Here is a 16095-nt window from a genome sequence, read left to right on the forward strand (position 1 = left end):
TTTTTTTTTTTAAGTTTATCTGTGTTTTTAATTTTTTTAATGTGTATTTTTGAGAGAAAGAGTGAGCGGGGGAGGGGCAGAAAGAGAGAGGGGGACAGGATTTGAGGCAGGTTCTGTGCTGACTGCAGATGCAGGGTTGAACTCACAAATCATTTGATGGCTACCTGAGCAGGAAGTCTGACGCTTAACCAGCTGAGCCACTTAGGCGCCCCAAAGTTTATCTATTTTTTTAAGTAATCTCTACACCCAACATGGCGTTTGAACTCACAACCTGGAGGCCAAGAGTCATGGGCTCTTCCCACTGAGCCAGCCAGGCCTCCCTACCCACCCCAACCTGAAATTCTTTTTTTGTTTGTTTGTTTATTTATTTTGAGAGAGAGTGTGTGCGAGAGAGCGAGAGAGCGCATAATGCAAGTACAGGGGAGGGGGAGAGAGGGCCGAGTGAAAAAGAATCCCAAACAGACTCCACACCCTTCAGCTCAGAGCCAAGATCACAACCTGAGCTGAAACCAAGAGACCAACGGAGCCACCCAGGCGCCCCCAGCCTGAAATTCTTATACCCTACACCAAGCTGCCTCCTTTTCTAATGAAGTTATTATCACAATAATCCGTATGTTTGTTTACATTTTTGTAGTTTACAAGGTATTTATTTCTGTGCATAAATTACTTCATTTGAACATGATAAAATTCACCAAAGGTGGGACCTGTGCCCATAGTCTTTACTTAAAGTACCTTTGGACAAAAAAAAAAAAAAAAAAGTGCTAAATGGGAAAAGCCTTGATTTCCCCTAGGGAAGGAGTTTTATGAGACCATATTCTGATCCCTTTGAAATACATCCTGGAACCTATCTGAAATGATAGTGTGGCCTCAACATGAAATGTTCAGATAAGTGAGCCACCGTAAAAAGGTCACATGTATTGTCACCCCACCCTCCAGTCATTCCAACATAGCTAGTACACATGACCAGAGGCCTCACCAAAATTCAAGCAATAGTTAGGCACAAGACAGAGAAGTAAGTAACTGTTGTTACTAATTTTCAGTGCTTTGTCCTAATCTTAAAGCTGCCCCTTGTGCTTTGAATATAAATGTTAGTATGTTTCTAGAAAGGAGAAATTATGGTTACTGAGAAATTTTAAAGCAAAGAGACAAATTATTAAGAAAGTTCCCTTGAACTCTCTAGCTAATTATTCAACAAAGAGAAACCTCATACCAGTAACTATTACCAGAAGTTACATATATATTATAAAATGACTAAACAAATCTTGACTTGTTTTATTTCAGTAATATCACACCCAAGGGGGTGTAGTATGGCAAGATAGCCTAATCTTTGCAACTTCCATCACTCAGGAAATAGAACATTTCTAAACTAAGGTGGTTTAATCCCAGGTCTACAGTATCTCATTACTATATATGTTTATATATTGTTTGCGTTAATTGATCTGTGTAATTAAAGTGATCAAAACACAATAGCATAAAAAAGATATTTGATACCAAAAATATTATCCTGGTAACTATAACTCTTTATATTCTTACTCACCCGGGAACTCAGTGGCTTTCTGTCTGCAGCATTTACCCCCAAGCATCTTACTGATACCCTGTGATACGTTTCTGTTTCATTTTGACTCAGTTTGTGCAATGCTTTGTCTGTGGTTCTTCCAGCTATCAGCTTTTGCCATCCGAACTGATGCACATCTCAGCCACACATCTCAAGATCTCAGCATACAAGCTTCTTCTCTCCATCTGTGCTTAGCATGAGACTTGTGACCTTTCCTCATCACTGTGAACCTTGTCACAGTTTTCCATGACTCTGTGACCTGATTTCATTACAATGAACTTTACTTGGGAGTTTTCATTTAAATTACAAAAGCAACACACAGCCATCTTACAAGTATTTATGCTTCTCAGATAATGGAAATAGCAGGTTGTATCCTGCCTTTGTGATTCAGTCAGAATAGAAAACCAACCACACACAGAGCATATTGCTGTACCCATCACTTACTTATACTGACCAGCTTCCTCAGGGCAGCACTAAACAAGGCCCTGCATTATGTTGATGGTTTTGCTATTTTCATTCATTCAACAAACACTTATTGAGAGTTTAGTGTGCCAGACTCAATAGTTCAAGAAGCTATTTACAGTGAGCTAAACACAGCCCCTACTCTAATGGAATTTACATGCCAGTCTTGAGTCAGGTAGGGGTTGGAAAGACAGACAGATGCTCAAAGAACATTGTATTAGGCTATAGTTTGACTTCTATAACAAAGATAATATAAAAATGCCTTAACCAAGATGACCGTTTTGTTCTCTTCAGTATCCATTCAAATGTAAGCATTCCAGAGCTGATGAAGTATCAAGGACCCAGATACCTCTGCTGTCTCAACACACATCTTCTACCTAGTGATCTAAGAATGCATTTCTAGTTCCTGCCATCACATTAGATGTTTTAAAAAGACTACTGTGCAGAAGATCAACTGCAACAGTGCAACAGTGGAAAGAGGACACCTAGTTGGGGGCCAGTCCAGAAGTCCTAGTGGGGGGATAGTAATGTGGGTGATGGTGGCAGGAACAGGCGAAAGAAGCTAAACTCTGTGTACATTTTAAACAAGAGAATCTGGGTATATTTTGTGACATGTTAGAGAAACAAAGAGTCAACAATGATTCCAAGATTTTAGACCAATCAAGTGGAAGAATGGAATTGCCATTTATTGAGATGGAAGAGGCTGGGAGAAGAGAAAGCTCATGGGAAAAATCAAGAGTTTTGTTTTGGAGTTTGATGTGGCTATCAGACATCTCAGTGAAAATATTGACTAGGCAGCTAGATATACAAATCTGGTATTCAGTATCAAAGCTGGAAGTATAATTTTGGGACTTGTCAGTAAAGTAATGATATTTTAAATCATAAACCTAGATATCATTGGCTTGAGGGTGACTATTGGTAAAGAAGAGTTCTCTATTGCCTTCAGTTGGCTCTTGCCCCAAATATTTTCTCTTATTATCAATGCTTCTCTGCTCTTAATGGGGTCAGAAACCTAAATATTTTAGGTGAATGTAAGGTGACATTCTATCTATGCAAGGATGTTGATGGAAACCATAGATGATATTAATTGGTATCATTTATTGAGCTTGTTGCCAAGCAGTGTAATGTTTGTCATCTCCAAATTTCTCAACAACTTGAAACAGTAAATAATATTATCTCAGTTTGATACAGGAGGAAATCAAATGGGACCAAAGAGCTTGCATCATGCTGCAATTGGCAAAACAAGGATTTGAATTCAACGCTGATTGCAACGTCTATTGTTCCACTGAGTGAAATGAGGCAGATCAAGGCCAGAAAGTGCAAGTGTTTGCTGAAAAATCCTTCAATAGGTGAGGAGAACAGAGAAATGCAAAGTGAGGAGAAACTACTTGAGGATAGGAACCATGTCTTACCATATTCATATGACGCACCATTTCCTAGATCAGAATCTCAAAAAAAATGTTTATTGAATGCAGATGTGGTTGTAATCAACTGAATTCACTCTTTGATACCATTAGTGTATCTACTGATTTCACAGGAAAGATCTTTGTCCCACTCACTCCCTACCTCTCATCACCACCCCTAGAATCCCCACACCACAGGGCAACTTGGGTCTGGAATGTTCTTGAAGACAGGTTTTGTGGGTGAGGAAGACAACATACAAGAATTCAATTTCATTTATTTTGAATTTGAAAACCTACTTTTCCTTTAAGCTTTGAATGGCACGTTTTATATCTAACTTTCCTTTTAAGGAAATGTTTACAGTTTGATTAATTAAATTCCCTTGAATTATTAAGCTGCATTTATACACTTAATGTATTCAATTTTCTTTTTAAAATACTTCAGTTACTCAAGAAACAAAAGAATCACAAGTAATACTTATAAATATGATAAACTAATTATAAGATATGATGCATCTTAAGTTCTGTTGAACATTGTGAAAATGTTTACAGATTTAATGAAATTCTCATATCTTTTCACTTGAAATCACAAATCTAAATCAAGTACAGATCCCATGTAGATGTTTTGCATTGGCATCACATGAATAACGTGCTGGCCATTCTAAATTCTCAAATTATCTTAAACATAACAAATATTGAAAATACCAGACACAAACATTCAGAAATTATTTCCAAACATAAAATAAAAATAATAGTATTATGAGTTTACTTTATCTCTTGAAGCTTTCCTGGAGCTAAAAGAAAGTTGTTATGCTTTAAATAAATAATTCTACTGGCCCAGGGGAGTTGGGATGTCTTTCCACTGGGCTGAGTGGCTTATTCACAACTTATGAGAGACATGCTGAACCCTCCTTAAGTGCGAACTCCAAGTTCTTGCTCTCAAATGAGTGGTCTTGCCATAGTTCATGTCCACAGATCCTGACTATGCTCATTTCTTCTAAACAATTGAAATCTGTAACCCTACTCTTAAATTGCTGACACACACAGTTGGAGTCAAACAATTTACCACTTCATTTTATTCTGAATTGTTTTCATTTTCTTTTCTGGCAGGGCTACAATTCTTATAGAAATTAACTGTGCTCACACTGATGTCTGTGCCTTGCTCTGCAGTTCCACACACACACACACACACACACACACACACACACACACACCCTTTTATTTATTTATTTATTTATTTATTTATATTTTTTTTTTCAAGTTGACTTATCTTGAGTGAGAGAGAGAGAGAGAGAGAGAGAGAATGCACATGCACAAGCAGGGGAGGGGCAGAGAGAGAGAGAGAGAGAATCCCAAGCAGGCTCTGTACCAGCAGCGTGGAGCCAAATGCGGGGCTTGAACTCACAAACTGTGAAATCTTGCCCAGAGCTGAAATCAAGAGTCAGATGCTTAACTCAACAAGCCCCCAGGCACCCCCCCACACACACCACCTTATTACAGCCATTGGAAAGTGAGCAGATGTGGCTTTACAAGCAGAATGCCCCAAATGCCTTGTGACAGGTACAGCCTTTTTTTTGCCTTTTTAAAAAATAGCTGCTATCATTTCCTTATGTCAAGATTTCTTAAACTGTGTTCCATTCATTATGGGCACATTTCCTTTTCTTTGGGGAGTAAAAGTTTCCAATATTAAGGAAGTTTGGGATATCTCACATGTTAAATCCATCTTCTAGAGATTTGCAATGTCCATTAGCATATTAAAGACTGATAAACCTTGCAGCATGAAAATCTTGTAAGCCCAATGAATCTCTTTTTAAAAGATGTATGTTTTCAAATTTGGCAAAGCTAGCATTCTATTAAACACTGATAAATTGTATTCATGTTGGTATAATGTTTTATTTTCTTTCTTGAGGTTTTATTTTTTACTTCTTGGAGATCAAAGCTCAGATATACAACCAAATGGGCTTCCTAATGTTTTCCTTCCCCTAAACTTGCCCAACCCAGCCACAGACAGAACTGAACAGTTGCAGCCCTTCCCTGCAGGGGAAACTACTGCACACCCAGGGGGTAAAGGGTTGAGAGAAACTGTGTCCTGTGGCAAGTCCCCTCCAAAAAGACAGAGGAAGTCACTGAGTACCTTGTGCTCACTTCCTTCCCACACCTGTCCTTTGGGGGAAAAGCCCTGCAGAGACCTCTCCCTTGGGGCCTGGGAGCTCCCCTCCCTTATACAACCTTCTGATATTGCAATCCTCTTTGAGCAACAAACCAGGAAGGCTGTGCAACACAGTAACCAAGTTATTATTGGAATCAAATAAGACAAATTTGATTTTACACATATTTAGTGACAGGTATAACAGCTGCAGGGCTAGTTTGGAGGCCCAAAGAACCTGGTTCTAGATGCAGCTCTAACTCACATTACTGTGTAACATTAGACAAGACGTCAACCAGCTCAGAAACTCCCATCTTCACCGATAAAGTAAGGACCACGTTGACACCATTCCCCCAGAGCGGATATTCAAGTTACTTATCAACCAGTTCTACATGGCCACTGACCCATCAGCCATCCCAGATCATTCTGCTAACTGTCAGTCTCATAGCTCACCTCCTTCACTCAGTCAACATTTAGAGGTGCCCACCATGTGCCAGCAATTTCACAGGGCTGTTGCATGCATCTAATTTAAATAGATTTGTGAAAGCAGATCATAACCTCCATACAAAAGCAAGGTATTTTTTGTTGTTATTATCTTATATAATAAAGATATAAATAAGGGAGATGGGAAGACTCTTAAACACGTGTCACCTGTTTAACAGTCTTGCATACCCTCCCGGGGGGTGGCCCAACTAAGTTTGAGAGCAGACAGCACTTTGAGCAACAGCCTGAGAAAGTGGAGACCTGAGCCCAGACCAGCCCATGACACAGCTTAACTTCAAAATACCAAATAGTAGTAAGAGCTAGTACTTTATTGAGTACTTACCATGTGTTTAGGCCTTGTTCAAAATAATTTTACACAGATTAACTCTTAATCCTAGTCACAGACACATGAGAGAGGAACCATTATTATCTCCTGTCCACAGATGAGGAAACTGAATCACAGGCTGATTAAGTGACTTGCCTGAGGTTTCCTAGCTGGTACATATCAGTTTCATTTTCATGTAGGTGGATGAGTTCATGCTCTTAACCACCACTCCATATAGCAAACAGATCTGAGACTGGCAAGGGAGCAAAGTGCTGAAAGGCTGGCCGCCAGAGAGCATTATGGGTCACAAACTGAGCTCAGAGTTCCTAGGAAGCTTCTCTTAGGACCACAGGTTTTATAACTCAAGGGAGTCCCAAGGAGCAGACCTCTTCACTGTTTTTCCAGAGGATACACAGGACCCTCGGTCTCCAGAAGCTTCTGGCTGGCAAGAATGCTTGCCTCCATGCATTAAGAACTGGGGTAGAGGTATTTTTCACTTTTCAAAAGTTCATGTTACATCTCTTTGCTTTTACAAAACACCTACATTCATACCTGTCTTCACTAACCAAACATTGTTTGGTTATCCAAAAGAAATCCAAAGAGAATTTTCGTTTTTACAACAAAGGCAAAAAGCAGAAACAGCGTTCACCATTTGTTTTGCAGCAAGTTGTTGTGGAGGCGGTTCATATCCTGAGCAGGAAGAGCGGCCCCACCAAGCTCCTTCCCCGGGAATTACACTCAGCATTTCAGCATCAAGCTGCCATGTCGCACTGTGTTGGTGAGCACCTGGGCTCTATCTCGATTTATTTTGTGAATCCGTTAGTAAGATGTGCCCTCACGTACCTAACGTGCCCTAAAGAACCTAAGAAAGGTGTTTTTGGGGGGAGGGTCTGGAAATGTTCAAAACTTTTTCCATATGAATTGATGGTGATTGTTTCTTTGCTTTATGCCACTTTGGTTTATGAAGGTTTTCATGGGAGTGCTCTACTTTTGGCCAGCTAGCAGAGAAACCTGTGCCCGCAGCCTGAGGAGGGGCACCTCCCTTCCACAGCATATGGTGGAAGCCAGGGGCAATGAGAAGGGAGAAAAGGAGAGGAAGAAGTTGGGGAGCAAGTCTTCCTCCAGCTGGGAAAAGGCGGTCAGTTCAACAGGTTTGCCTTTGGGTAGGAGGATTAGCTCTCATTGCTGAGTAAATAAACCTGGAGCTGCGGGCTAGGCATCAAAGAGGAGGGCAGAGAAAGGGAGATGGGAGAGCTCTGAAACTGGGTAGGCAAACTTTTCCAGTAAAGGGCTAGATAATTTTTATAGGCTTTGCGGACCATATTCTTCTTTGTCGTCATTGTCATTTTTTCCTCCATATCTTTAAAAATGTATTTACCATTCATACCTCCAGGCTGTGGCTGAATTTGGCTGCGAGGTATGGTTTTGCCAACTCCTGCTCTAAAGAAATCATCTGTGGGGCTCCTGGGTGGCTCAGTCAGTTAAGCCTCCAACTTCAGCTCAGGTCATGATCTCACGGTTCTTGAGTTCGAGCCCCACAGCAGGCTGTCAGCAAAGAGCCCGCTTCAGATCCTTCTCTTCCCTTCTCTCTCTGCGCCTCCCCACTCATGCTCTCTCTCTCTCTCAAAAATATACATTAAAAAAAATTTTTTTAAAGAAATAGTCTGTAAACCTCACCATTTTACCTGAATCTGACCTTGTGCTCCTCTCCAGCATTGGCCATTTACCCTGAATCAGGGCCCCAAGGAGTTGGAGAGATGCTATGGTGAGGAAAAAGCATACAGTTCTGATTCTGGAGTTGCTTTGTGAAATCTGAAGTATGTTCCACTGAGGAGCTTCAGGACTAACTCTTTTTGGCAATCTGAAGGTTTGCTCTGGGGATTTTTATGCCATGCACAGCTGCACACATGAGCAACTATGCAAGAATTCTGTTTCATGCCACATTCCATTTGGGAACTTATGCCCAAGACAATATTGCAAAGCAATGGACCTCAGTGTTACTCTATTTCAGGGAAAATGGAGTAGCAACCTTTCCCACTCAGTACCCCAAAATGGAATATCTCAATGTCTTTGGGAAGAGCCTGCCCTCAGCAGGAAGAAACTGGACCTTTTTTAAAGCAATCTCTACACCAAACCTGAGGCTTGAACTCACAACCCCAAAATCAAGAATCACATGCTCTACCAACTGAGCCAGTGAGGCGCCCCAAGAAAGTATACTCTTTAATAAACATGACTCTCAGTTATAATGTATCCCTTAGAGACTAGCTATACAATAAGAAAGCTCACCTATAAAACAAGCAACTTTATATATTTTGTTATTAGAATGATAGCTCATTGTCCTCCCATCTGCCCAAAACTATCTGACACAAAACAGCCTTCTCTCCTTATTTTGAACTCGAACTGCAAGCCACTGAAACTATATTCTTTTTACATTTTTTAACTTTTAAAAAAAATTTTAATGTTTATTTTTGAGAGAAAGAGGGAGGGATGGAGGGAGACACAGAATCCGAAGCAGGCTCCAGGCTCTGGGCTGTCAGCACAGAGCCCGACACGGGGCTCAAACCCACGAACCAGGAGATCACAACCCGAGACAAAGTTGGATGTTTAACCGACTCAGCCACCTAGGTGCCCTTCTTTTTTTAAAAATTTTTTTTTATAAGTTTATTTATTTTGAGAGAGAGATAAGGAGAGAGAGCCTGCATGTGCAGAGGAAGGGCAGAGAGAGGGAGAGAAAGAGAAACCCAAGCAGGCTCTGGGCTGCCAGCACAGAGCCAGATGAAGGGCTCGCACTCACTAACCATGAGATCATGACCTGAGCTGAAATCAAGAGTCAGACGCTTAACCGACTGAGCCACCCAAGTGCCCCTAAATCTATTCTAAATTAACAACAAAGCCTTGGTTTTAAAGCAGGAAGGTAGGGAAAGGGGAGGGAACTTCTAAAACACTTTTTGGCCTGCGCAGCCCATTGAGATCTCCCTGATAAGGGTTCCCCGCATTGACCAAGGCAGGCCAACTAGACTACGTATTAACCAAGAAACAGTTATAAGAGAATTGCCTCACAACAAATTTCAAGAACTTGTTCTGCGGTGGTTTAAACTTATAAACAATTATCTCCTTGGAGTGGTCTGGGGAAATTAATGCTTGGACGCTTTGATATAAATTTTATCTTAGAGGTCTCTTTAAATTCTATGAATTGATTTAAAATCCATGAATAGAGAAACCTAGGCCAAGTAGCAGTATCTTTCATCTGCCATAACCTCCTAACTCCCTGCTTCCTTTCTGCTTTCCTCCAAAATGTTCCCACAAACTGGCTTAAAAACCTTGAATGCCTGGGGCACCCGGGTGGCTCAGCTGGTTAAACATCCCACTCTTGGTTTTGGCTCAGGTCATTATCTCATGGTTCAGTTCGTGGGACTGAGCCCTGCATAAAGGTCTCTGTGCTGACAGTGTGGCGCCTGCTTGGGATTCTCTGTCTCCCTCTGTCTCTGCCCCTCCCCACTCACAGTGTCTCTGTCTCTCTCAAAATAAATAAGTAAACTTACAAAAAACGAAAACCAAAAACAAAAACAAAAGCAAAACAGAAAAACCTTGACTGCCCAAACTTCTGTGAAGCCCCATTTACATGCACCCTTCTGGCCCTGGGCCCTGGGTTTCAGCCACATTGAGCTTCTTCCAGTTTATCACATGTGGTATGCTCCCTCCCACCACAAAGTTTTGGGACCCACCCCCTCACCTCTCCCCATACCTCATTCCCTCTCCTTAATGAACTCTGCACTTTCACTCCTCCTTCAGATCTCAGTTCAAGCATCACTTTCCTGGGAAAACTTTCCTAACCCCTGGACAAGATCAAATCTCCCTGTTATTCAGATGATCAGTTTACAACAGACTTCTCCTTTACAGTGCTTAACACGGTGGCCATTGTATATGTATCTGTCTGATTATTTGATTTACAGTCTGTCTCATCCACTAGACCATGAGCTTCTTGATGCCAAAGATTAGGCTTGTTTTATTTAGTAGTGTACAAGGCACAGAGTAAGCATTCAAGGTGAGCTATCATTACATACATCTGGAACAGTAGGTCAACATATCGTTTGGAGTGTTTGGGGATGCTATCTACAAGTTTACTACTTACAAAATTGACACACACACAAATTAACCAATGCATAAGCATGGTGCTGAAGTACTCAGTCTGATAAGTAAACAGAAACACAAAGCTATTAGATAAACATGGTATGCTGTTCTGAAGGGTTAATTTATTCATGGGGTACTGTGGGGGGCATTTTTATAGCATGACAAAGAGATATTAAAGACCTTTGAACTGTGGGCAGAGCATTTAGGGCATGTTCTTCAGACAACCGCACCCCCCATTTCTCACCTTGACCAGCCTATAGGGGCGCGAGTTGCACCATTAAGTGTAGCATAGTGGGAATGTTAACAAGTGTTTAAAAGAGAGGATTCTAAAATACATCCTAAATATGGACACAGGATCCCTTTTTCTCTAATCTTATTAAAATGCAAGATTGGGATATTAGTAATAAGTAAGATCCATGCCACACCCTCACAATTTCTTAAGCCTAAATCAGAATGTGGTAAAACATTGTCTTCTAAGGTGCACAGTCTCAGCTTTACATGTATAAATATCCCCCCGATTTATAATAGACTGTTGTAGAAATCCTAGTATTATCATAGACAGATCAGGCTTACATTTAGTAAACACATTAAATGAGCTGCCTGGCTTGATTTGATGCAAAACAGGTACATAATAACACATAAGCAAAAGTGTATAAAAGGCCCACTATAACCAAAAATTTTAATAAGTGGTATTTCATTATTTTTCATGGATGTGTGCCAGAGAAATTGGAAAATGCCAAGAAAAGCAGGACTGGTATTTAGGGCTCTGCCAGCTTTGGATCTAAATTCCAGTGTTTTGACCTGAAAGCTCTTCAAAACTTGTGCTTTAAGGACAAGGCTGAAATCTGGAACAGACATCCCAATCAACACACACACACACACAAATGTAGACACACACACACAAGTGAGGAGGAAAAGAGTTTAGGGGTTTAGGGAATAGATTAGGGATTCTTTTCTTATGTGTGGAGATGATTCTCTTTAACCAGGGTCCTGTGATTCAGCATTCATAAAATAAATCATTTACAATTTGAACAAACGAACATCAGGTTCCCGCAGAGCTATGGAAAATGACTCGTGGGGGCTAATAAGAAATAGGGAATGGAACAAGTGCACGGAGACTGTGTTCTGTTCCAAGGGGTAGACAGTCCTTAGAAGGCTTCTAAGCCACTGTTTGTGACTCATTCCCTTCCACCCACACTTCCTCTCTATGCTCTTAATACCACGTAGGGCTTCTTGTGTTAGCTCAGGTTTTTAATTCCACCGCCTCCTACCACTCTCCAATCAACTACCTTCTCTGTTTGTGAGGACCCTTAGAAAGGCTGGCTAAGACATGGTGAACCAAAGCATTTGTCACCCAAATTGACCTAGATTCTCCTAAGTGACTGATTACTTGGTCACCATTGATGTACCAATTCCCTCTGCTGGCTTTGTGTGCCCCAACCTCAACTGGTCTCAGCCACCTCAAAGCAAGCTTCTAGCTAGGCACAGGCCATGTTCTCCCCTTCAAACAATCAGAGCAAAACAGGATGTGAAATTTCTCTTGATTTTTCCCGATCTGAATATTTCCTCTTCATCTGGTTGCATTTCATTCCAAGCCCTGGGCAGAGAAGCCAGGCCACCAGTCTGCCTTCCTCCTGCCTAGGTCTTTGGATCACAGCACTCCTACTGCCCTCCCACCAGTCCAGCACATGGGCACAGGGTGGATGGAAGCCCTGACATGTACCCCAACCGTTAGGCTGAAACTTATTTCTCAACTGCATCTTGCCAACCCATTTTCCTGGAGGCACAGCTCTATTTCATCCCTTCCAGTGCAGGTATCTCAGCAGACCTACTTTCTCTGATCTGCACCGCCTCCCTTCTGTCTTTATTCTCCCTCCAATTCTGCCTTCCCTTTTCCCCTTACAGGTTTTTACCAAATTTTCAGTTCCTCTGTTTGAGCGTCAGCTTGGATTTTCAGCCCAGACTTGGGCCACTTGCCTGAGTCCAATTTTGGCTGAGAGGGTACTAGGTTCCTATTAACCTTTTCTTCATTCACCTCTATCTCCAGCCCTTTGCCTCCACAAGCCCCTCCATTTATATCCGTGTGTGCGTGTGTGCACGCACACACAATCACACACGCACACACTGCAGAGGTAATATTCAGATCATTTGTAGCATGGCTATGAAGATGTCTTTTCTATGAATAGGACCTAACACTGATGTCCATGGAATTGTAATGGCAATTTTATCCTCACAGACAGCTCTAGGGAGAGATGTAAAAAGCTAGGTAGCCAAAGGCAGACTTGTCTTCCACCATCATCCTTAGAGCTCTCCCTACATCCCCAACTTCCTCACTTCTACCCATTCCAAATCCCTTTAACACTGGGCAGTTCTAATAACGAGTATGAACAATGCCACTTCCTCTGAACAGGAAAGAAACCTAATCTCTGCCCTTTTTTCTCCTCATATGACTACCTTCCCCTCCAACAATCACCCAGGATCCCTAACCTGATCCCCCAGGAAAGTTCCTTTTCAAGTGACTGATCCAGTGCCTTTCGGGGGGAATCCAGCATTTACTATGCAACATTCCCAAATGCCACCTTCTTGGGAAGAATTTTCCAGTGGACTCTAAGCCTTATTAGACACTGAAATAAGTTATGGAAGATGGTTTAGATTCTTACTCCCTGGAGGTCTTTAAAAGCAGGATGGATTCTCACCTGTCTGGGACGATTATGTGGGACACTGCTAGTTGGTTAAGGGGATAGACCAGGTCATCAGGAACAAGCAATACTTATTAAACTCTTGGGCATTCATGATACTGTGCTAGACTCCATATACATTAGAAGATACTTTAAGAGACACAGCCCCTACTCTCAAAGAAGTTTTTAATTAATGAAATAAAAACTTTATATGGGGTACAAATAATATAATGAAAGTGAACAGTTCTTTAAATTTTAAAGCATGCAGGTTTCTTGTTTTCTTTCCTTTTCTTCTTATGCTCCTTAGTTTTGGCTTGGGACTAGGCAGACAAGATTTGCAGTGAGCATACTTTTCTAGCTCATATTTTCCAGGAGCTTGTGAATGATGCAGAATGTGAGCAGATATCAGAAGAATTAAGTGGGGCAGAAAGCACAAAGTGGCCTCAGTTCTATCATGCAGAAAGCAAGAGGCTGCTGGGTTTGATCTCAAAGGATTCTTCACTTTCTAACACCCTGGGATTCTAGGTCAAGGAGTAATTAGGGTCAAGGGGAAAAAAGAAACTATAAGGCGGTAGGAAGAGAGCAAATTGTTGAATATTTTCCATGAGAGCCATAAAATAATATTGGCCACGGGTCTATTTGAGGTCAGATTTTCAGCAGACAAATAAGGAGAACCAGCAGGATCATATGAATGCCCTCTGTCTGAGAAGTGCACATTTATGTGCAGGCATAGGTCCATCCCACTCCCTTTACCAAAGTGCCAAGGATGTGGCCCTGTACTCTGCAGTCTCAGATCTGTGCTGTCCAGAATACCCAGAGCCCAGAAGGGCCATATTGAAGTCACATTTATACATTCATTCTCATGCCCCATAGGAAAGTCTTTCTGGGCTACCTCTTTGGTCCTTCTCATTCATGAGAGCAGGGTCACTGAGGGACCCAGCCAGCATATGCAGGTCCTTTGTGCTCCCTCTGGGTGGACCAATTAGAACTACATACACCATCCTCTGCTGGGACCTAGCACTGTGCTAGGGTACAGGGTGTGGCCAGAAGGGCAAGCTATGTGTTAACCACCAGTCCTGCTACTTGAGCTGGGCCCTACCCAAAAACACAGCAGCCTGACAGGCAGTGAGAAGATTGTGAAATATTCTATATATGTGTGTCTCTGTACAAAGCAAATAACTTATTCAAAGTGCCTTGTGATTTTTCTCTAATTTCTGTGCATATAGAGAAATGTGAATGGCTCAGATCTTATGATTATTTATTTCTGAACATAATCCTTTTTTGCCACTAAAAAGAAAAGCATCGACAACTTTTCCTTCAATTTTCAGGAGAGCTGGTGTTGTATACGCTAAATGTTGTAATCTTCACATTCGATTTATTGGACATTTTCCCCTTTTAGGAATATACAGGAAATAGGGTGTGGATAGTTATATGTCTCTTTGAATCTAGTGAGGATCTTTGGTTGAAACTACCTCTTGTTGCTGGTATCTTAACCAAAGTCCGTCAACCTCAAGACGTGTTTCTTAGACTACCTACATCTAATGACTTCACTGGCTTTATTATTTGTAATTAAAACGTGTAAGTTGAATTTACATAGGTAAATAAATGTGGAGTGTAAATAATTTGATCAAGGATTAACTGCTATAAGAGAAGAAAGTGGGTATTCAGCTAGTTTCACTGAAACTGGAAAAAAATATATATATGCCCGAACTGATCAGCATATAATTGGTCAAGTCTTCAGTATTATTTAGTCAGCCATTTAATCTATGATATAATTCATTAAATGTTTAAAGTAAAACTTAAGTTATAATTTTATCTATTGAACATTTTAGGCTTTAAACACATTGCACAACTATTTTCAACATTAAAGAGTCGATCTATTTTTTTTTAACACGTTAAGTTCTCTTAGAATGTTAAGATAAAGCTTGTTTACATATTCTGTCACCAAGGAGTTCTATTTTAATGCTCCTGACAATTTAGGAGAAATATTTTTAAAACATAGAAGGACTGATAATGGTCATTCATTCAAGGAATTTGTTCTACCAGAAGTTTAGCAGATATTCCTTTTTCAAAGGTGGAACTAATTTTACTCCTCTGTAGTCAGTTGTTAAAAGTTGCTAGTTTTGGGGCACCTGGGTGGCTCAGTTGGTTAAGCGGCCGACTTCAGCTCAGGTCATGATCTCGCGGTCCGTGAGTTCGAGCCCCACGTCGGGCTCTGTGCTGACAGCTCAGAGCCTGGAGCCTGTTTCAGATTCTGTGTCTCCCTCTCTCTGACCCTCCCCCGTTCATGCTCTGTCTCTCTCTGTCTCAAAAATAAATAAATGTTAAAAAAATAAAAATAAAAAAAAAAGTTGCTACTTTCAGGGGCACCTGGGTGGCTCAGTCAGTTATGTGTCCAACTTTGGCTCAGGTCATGATCTTGTGGTTTGTGAGTTCAAGCCCTGCATTAGGGTCTGTGCTGATGGCTCACAGCCTGGAGCCTGCTTTGGATTCTGTGTCTCCCTCTCTTTCTACCCCTCCCCTGCTCATGCTATGTCTCTCTTTCTCTCTCTCTTTCTCTCTCTCTCTCTCAAAAAAAATTAACATTAAAAAAATTTTTTTAAGTTGCTAGTTTTAGGAGCACCCATGTGGCTCAATTGGGTAAATGCCCAGCTCTTGATTTTAGCTCAGGTCATGATCTCACAGTTTGTGAGAATGAGCCTGGTATTGGGCTGTGTGCTGATAGCTTGAAAACTTCTTGAGATTCTCTCTCTCTCTCTCTCTCTCCCTCTCTCTCTCTCTCTCTCTTTCTCTCTCTCTCTCTCTTTCTCTTTCTCTGCCCTTCCCGGGTTGTGCATGCACACATGTGTATGCTCTCTCTAGCTCTCAAAATAAATAAATAAATAAATAAACATTAAAAAAGTTGCTAGTTTTAG

This window comes from Lynx rufus, unplaced genomic scaffold (assembly GCF_022079265.1).
Source record: "Lynx rufus isolate CCGP_SWC_20201006 ecotype Redwood Valley unplaced genomic scaffold, mLynRuf1.p SCAF_5, whole genome shotgun sequence".
NCBI classification, from domain to species: Eukaryota; Metazoa; Chordata; class Mammalia; order Carnivora; family Felidae; genus Lynx; species Lynx rufus.